The following is a 7,407-nucleotide window of genomic DNA, read 5'->3' on the forward strand; positions in this document are numbered from 1 at the left end:
TTTAATGTTTGGATCTAAAATTAAAAATTAAGTATATCTTTGTTGAACCAGTATAATACTTTAATTTAGATATAATTATTTAGAAAATTTCCATAAACGTTTAGAAAAATTGAAAGTAGATTAAAAACTACTTAGTTTAATCGTTACAGTATAGAACTAATTTGGTAAAGTTTATTTTCTCTGTTATAGTACATAGTTGTTCGTTCATTGATTTTTGATAGAAATTATTGGTTTGAAACACTATTAAAGTTTTAAGTATCAAAAAAGTTATAAACTACATAAGTTATTTACATCAGTTTTAAAACTAAAAAGCTATAAAAATTTGAAATAAAATGTAAAAAAATAATAAATGTTTATGTAAATAAAATTTAAAAGCTTAAGTGTTTTTTTTTTATTTTATAAGGTATATGTAGCAATAAGATAAAATTATGCATTATTCAATAAATTTAAATATCGAGAATTGGAATTTTTTTTTTTGAATAAATTAATATTTTCATGTTCTTTGAAAAATTGAAATATTTGTTCAATTTGATTTTGTTCTTTTTATATAGAAATCAAAAATATTTTAAAATATAAATGACAAACTTTAGCAAATAAAGTATGTTTTTATATTGGACATTAAATCTACTTTGTTTTTTTATTCAGAATTATGTTAAACTTATTCCAGGCTTTTTAACACTAAAAGTCAAATGTTAGAGCGAATTAAATTCAAAACATGACTTTTAAACTTGATATCCAGTAGAATTTTCCACAAAACTAAGCCAGCTGTAACTTGACTTTAAATGTCAAATTCAGTAAACGTACACCTTTAAAGTATTTCTTTCTAATATTTCTATTCAACGTTGAGAAACATTTTTCATGAAAGTCAATATTACCAACGAAGAAAAATAATACTTCGAAATACTTTATAATGGTACAAACGAAATTTTAAATATAACAAACACTCTAATATTTCAACAACAAAAAAAATAAACAGGATTGCATTACAGTATGCTCAACATTACTGTAATATATTTCTTATTTTGCGCTAAAAATAAAGATTTTCTAAAACAACTACAAAATATATTTCCAACAATTATCTACTTTTTGTTCTAGTACTAAAATATTTTTTTTTTCAAAGTATAAAAATATAAATGTTTTCCACAATTTTTGTCAGCTTTGTACACAACTCTCCATGTCAGCTGAAAATTCGACACGAAAATTCATTGTTGACTCTTAAAAGGCTTCCTATAATTTTCATATTTTTCAATTGACACCCCTGCCGTCAAGGGCTTTTGAGAAAGGGCACAATGGCAACAAGTGCACCTCTCAAATCGTGAAAGTGTTATAAATTTTAGGCGTTGCACTCGTGTGTTGTTGTGAAAAAATTATAAAATACTGCTGTGTTTATGACGATGTTGATACGACGTAAAAATGTTTTCAATACTTGAATGTTAACTGGTGTTTGTTTTGCAACCGTTTATGATCTAAAAGAAGCACATCACTTTTAAGGAAAGAAAAAAGATTAGATTACAGGAAATTATTGATTAGCTTTCTTTTAAACATTGATATATAAGAATAGGAAGTTGTAGTTTGATAGGAATTTGAAACTATTTGAATTTTGAAATAATACACTTTCGTTTAAATTAATGCTAAAAAACTTTTTATTTATACTTTAGTTAGTTTTTTTCAAAATTTATTTTAATCTACTTTTACAAATTTTAAAGTATGAACAAAAAAAAATCATTTTATTTTACTGGTTTTTAAATCAACATTCATAAGTTATAAAGATAATGTTAAGTTTTTGTAAAAATATTTACTTTCTAAATGCATTCAGTCAAAATGCAAAATATAGAAATATTAAACATATGCTATATTTTTTGTTCTCATTTTTTTTAAAGAACTCAGCCTTTTAGTTTACTTTGTTCCAAGCATAAGTGTTTTTAGAGTAAACTTTAGTTTCTACATTGTATAAGCAAGCTCATTTGATGAGCTAATTAGTTATTGATTTTCTGTCCTGTGTGATACACTTACCTTGCATAATATAGTATAGTTTTTAAGTATGCTTTAAACACTGCGGTTGAATAATTGTACTCAAGACAATTAAAGTTAATTCAAATTTTATGTCATTACTTTTTCTTAGTATTCTTATTTACCTTCATTGTTGTAAATATAAATTAAAATTCAATACCATAATTAAAAATATTATTTTCATAAAAACAATGTTATTGTGTTAGTTAATGGTTAAAAGTTATCAACTTTTGAATTTTGAGCATTGTGAAAAGTAAAAATGTATTAACTACTTTATATGCATCTATAACTATTTAAAAAAAAAATCATCATTGAAACAATTTTCATATGTAGTTTTTTTATAAAAAGGTTTAAGCTTTCTTATAGATAATTTATAACTGTCGTTTCAAAAAGTATGGAGACTATTTTTTCTAAGCAAGCAAAATCAGTTTGTTTTGTAGCATGTTTAGTTCTTAGCTTAGTAGTTTAGAAGTTTGAGTAAACTCGAAGTAGTGTAAAATAAATATGAACTATGAAAGCTTTATAAGCTGAAACTTTTAAGATTGAACTTTTTGCTTAATTTTTCCTATATTCTGAACTTTTTAAAAGTTGCTCAGTTTCTCCTTTAAAAGCAGTTTTTGAAAAAGTTTTAGTCAAAGCAAGGTTTTAGCCGTTTTAAATTCACAACAAAAACTCCTTGTAGTCAAGAATTCAGTTCGTTTTTAGGTAAAATTACCGATTGTTAGGTAATAATAGCCGTTGTTAGGTAATACTACTCGCGGCCAGGGATCGTGCCCAAACCCCGTGATGAATCCACACTCAATTATGACGTGATAATTGTTTACGCATGAACAAAAAAGTAATCGTTGCTAAGCAACCTTTGAAGCTTCGTTGCAATTTTCTTTATTTTCAAATTATTCTTGAATAATTAAATAACTAAATTTTTAAACTTAACTGTAAACTTATTGTTATAAACAACATGTTAGAAATAGTATTGCTTATAAATAAACATTAATCTACAAACTGCGTAATTGTTTTGGTTATCAGTAGCAATTTTACAAATATGTTAATTTGCTAAGTTTTTCAGTTGCCTTCTTTTATACGAAAACTTAATTTGTTTTTGTTAGTCGGTTACAAGTAAAATCAATAGTTAATGCAAGTTGCTCGGCATTAGCAGATTATACTTTATATGAAATTTTTCATGAAAATCAATACAAGTACCAGCATAATGGATTAAATTATAAAAACTTTGTTACGAAAAAAAAACGATGTAAATAAAACTTACAACACAAAACATTATCTACTACATACAGAAATATAACAATTTATTCACAAAACGGGCGTAAAATCAATATTAGAGAGAAAAGCTACTGGCTGCTAAAAGTTTCTTACTGAGTATAAGTTCAAATTGCTTAATTAAAAACCACAATGAAAGTTTGTTAAGCTGTAAAACCTCATAAAAATTAATTTTAACTGCTCTGCTCACGTTTGAGCCAAATTAAAAACAAACCGTTGGGGTTTAATTAGCATTTGTAAAACTGTTTGTATTTTGCTTTAGCATCATTTGCATTGAAACTCTGGTAGCTTTATATACAGTGGTATTTTAGCTGAACATTTTAATTAAAATTATTAAAATCGAAAGAAATACTTGTTTTTAATTAACATTATTTAAACTGAAAGTGCTTACCGTTTTTTAAACTTCAAAACAACCACATTCTAGCTTTTTACTACTGCTCTTTTTTAATTAAGTTTTCAATGTTTTCTAAAATTTCTCTTTCTGAGGTAGCTTTATTGTAACAAGATCAAACAAATTTAGATACTCAAATAAAGTTTTTAAAGTGCTTTATGCTTTTTTGATTTAAGTATAACAAAAGCCAAACTTTTATCTTTTTTACAATTACTTTGTGTTTTTAGTTTTAGAAAGATTTTTTTAAAGAAAAAGTTTTGTGTTATATAGTTTTATAATATTTAAGGTAAAACCGAGTACTTATATTTGACAGTAACAAGCTATATAACCTAGTAATTTTTTTAATTATTTTTTTCTAGAAGGAGCTGTTAATATAGCAGTGAGTAATTGAACTAATTGAAAAATACAACAAGTATTATTAATATATAGTAAATTAGATAAATCGTATTATTAAGTGACATTTTTTAGTTTTAGAAAATTTGAAAAGTAATTTCTAAGTTTATTTATAAAAAAAATCTGAAAACACCACATATAACTTACGTATGTTGTTCACTATTTAATGAAGTTTGTCATCAAAAAATAACAATAAGTATCATAAAGTGTTTATTATAATGGAAGTATTTTCTAATCATTTTTTAGGCTTATAAACTATTTCATCACGCACAAACTTTACTACCAAGAAAAATTATGAAGTTCAGCTTAAAAAGTCAATTTGCCATCATACCTTTGCCATGTTTTTGTGACACTTCAGCTTATAAATGTCAGTTTTGGTAAATTTTTCGGAAAACATAATACGTACTCGTGAATTCATCATCAAAAAAACTCACCGAAAACATAAACAATTACATCACGTTCTAATGTGTTTTAAAATCGTTTCTTTTGTCCACGCAGTCATGTGATTAATTTTCTCTTATTTATATCAGGATTTGTGTTCTATTGTCAGGAGATTTCAGTGGTGCCTGCGTAAGACCAACCCAAATAAAAACATTGAAAAGTTCCCATTAGAACTTTGTTTGATGAAACACCAAAATGCTTTGAGTAAACTTTCAAAGTGGTCAGAATTTTCACAAACTGTCGTTGACATATCTGAAATGTTTTATAGGAAACTTTTACAACACTAACTAAATTGTGTATTCTGAGCTGTAAAATTACGAAATAAACTTTCAAATCATTGAAAATAGATCGATTTGCTAAATTAAAAAAAAATTAGTTGTATAAAATCATCAATTGATCTAGAATTTTTGTTTTAGAATGCATGTTTATCATAAATTTATTATTGTATAGATGAAATATTTTTTGTTTTATGCATTACAATAAGTACTATTTGTTTAAGCAAAAGCAGTAAACTTAATCTTAAATGCAGACTATTTTGAGAAAAGTGAGGAAAAAGTACTTTACTTTGTTTTATTAATAAAAAAAGCAGATAACCTAGTTTAATGATTGTTTTCCACTTTTATTACTTTTTAAAAACAAAGAAATAAATCGGATGTATTTTAAAACATTTGATTAACAGCTTAAAGTAAAAAAATTTCTAAAAATAGAAAAATAGTAAATATTCTGAGTGGTTACTTCAAGTTGCAACGGAAAAATGCAGCGCGCAAACCCGAAAATGTACGAGAAAATCAATAAAAGTGATTTAAAAAGGCGAAAAGTGATTTAAATTGTGATATTGTAGCGGTTTACGGCTCAAGCGTAGTTTCAAGTTACAATATTGCTGCAGGTTTACTATACAAAGCTTCAATGCTTCAAATTGCTTGCAAGGCTCTAAAGGCGTTAAAAGTTTCTTTGTTTCAGAAAAAAAAAGTGAAAAATGTTCAGGGTTTTTCAGCGGCTTTTTGTTTCATTGTTTAGCCTTTGAGCTGAACTGTGGATTCTGAAATTTACCAGCTTATGTTGACGTTTATTTTGATAAATTTTGTATATGGTTAGACTTGTAAGCAATTAGATCAGTTGTTACATTTGTTCTACTGAGTTCAATTCATTTCTAAAAGTTTTGTTGTAAGATTTAAAATCTTTATACTGTAATAAACAAAAGTAGTTAGAAACTTATTTTCAAATATAAAAGTATTAAGTAAAGTATAAAATATATTCATTTATTCAATCAGTCAGACATTTAGTCTTCACTAACTTTAAGGACATACTGTTTCCTTATATTAAAAACATGTTTCTAATACGTCAAAGTCAAGTCAATTTTTAATTTATGGCAAGCAGACTTGGAGTCTACAAAACAAAACTTGTAACTAGCTTTGAAGTTTTTGATTTACAGTAACCTGATCATCTTAAGTTAAACGTGTATTTAGCTATGATGTAAAATTTGTTTGCCTAGAAAACATGAGATTAATTACTATATTCCAAATTGTTTGCTCAATGATGTTCGAAAAAACTTTTACGACATTGAATAAACATTATCAGAAATTCAAAACGTTAACCCGGTGGTAGTTGAATAAACATTTTGTTGCAAAGTATTAGTTTAGATCAGCGTATAAAGTTAGGTTAAAAAGTTAAATAAAATAGAATTACAAACTTTAAAGAAAACTTAAAGGAAAAGTATAATGAAAATTTTGTTTAAAAATACCCGTTAGTTGTTTATGACGTAATATTTACTTGAATATTTATTGTTAAATTAAACGAAATTTTTGATCCGGTTATGGTAGTTTTAAGTCTTTTACAGCAATTTGTAACTACCATAGTTACTTTTATAAACTTCAAATACTGGATAAAAATGCTTAAGAAATGGTTGTTCAGTAAAGCAATGTAGTAGGTAAAGTTTTAAACCTTGGAAATATAGACATTTTATAATTCAATATATAACTTTTTTTATTTAAACACTTATATGTATTTTTTGAGAAACTATCAAACGCCTATAAGTCTAAAAGTAGTATATTTTTCTATAAATAGAAAACGTAAAATTATGTATAGTATGTACAACACTTTATACATAATATACTTTTATAACAAGAGTTAGGATTATTATAAACTATATTACAATGTAATGTATATTTAATTTCCAGCTATTTTTCCGAGAATTCCAGACAATTCCCAAAAGTTTAGACGACTTAAACAATCAAATTTATTTTCTATGCAATTTATTCGTCTGTGTTATTTTTAGAAGCAATATACTTAAGATGTAGGAAGCTATGTATTACTTACAGAAAATATAATATCTTTATTACAATGAATTATATTGGTACTTATGTGAAACCACTAGTATATGTATATACATTTTTGCAATTATCTCGTTTATACAAGTGTTTAACCTTAGAACGGCATGTTTATAGTCTTTATCTAAAAAAAGCTTATAGTATTGATAGAAATATAACTTTATGTTAAACTCTTATATTTTTGCAGAATTTGTGTTAGTAGAAGTTGTGAGTATACAAAATGTTAGGGTCTATAACTTTAACCTTAGTAACTGGATATTGTAACGAGAAAACTAACATCTAATGTATTCGTCGGTTGCTATGTTACCACGCTAAGTTACCACGCAAAACTTTGGTTGCCAAGGTAACTTCCTGTTGTCAGAGATACCACTAGATATCAGGTTACTGTTTCAAGAAGCGAAAAGATGGAAATTTTCGAATAACTGTAAAGCGATCTTAGCAGTGCATGTAAAACAATTTTTTTTTTTTTTTTATAGAAAAAAATGATTTTGTTAAAATTTGCAAGCAATAGTCTTTATGAGAAGAGTCACTATTAGTAAAGGCATTAAATATATAAAAAAAAATAAAAAA

Source organism: Thalia democratica, chromosome 3, assembly GCF_965202585.1.
Source record: "Thalia democratica chromosome 3, ktThaDemo2.hap1.1, whole genome shotgun sequence".
Classification (NCBI taxonomy): Eukaryota; Metazoa; Chordata; class Thaliacea; order Salpida; family Salpidae; genus Thalia; species Thalia democratica.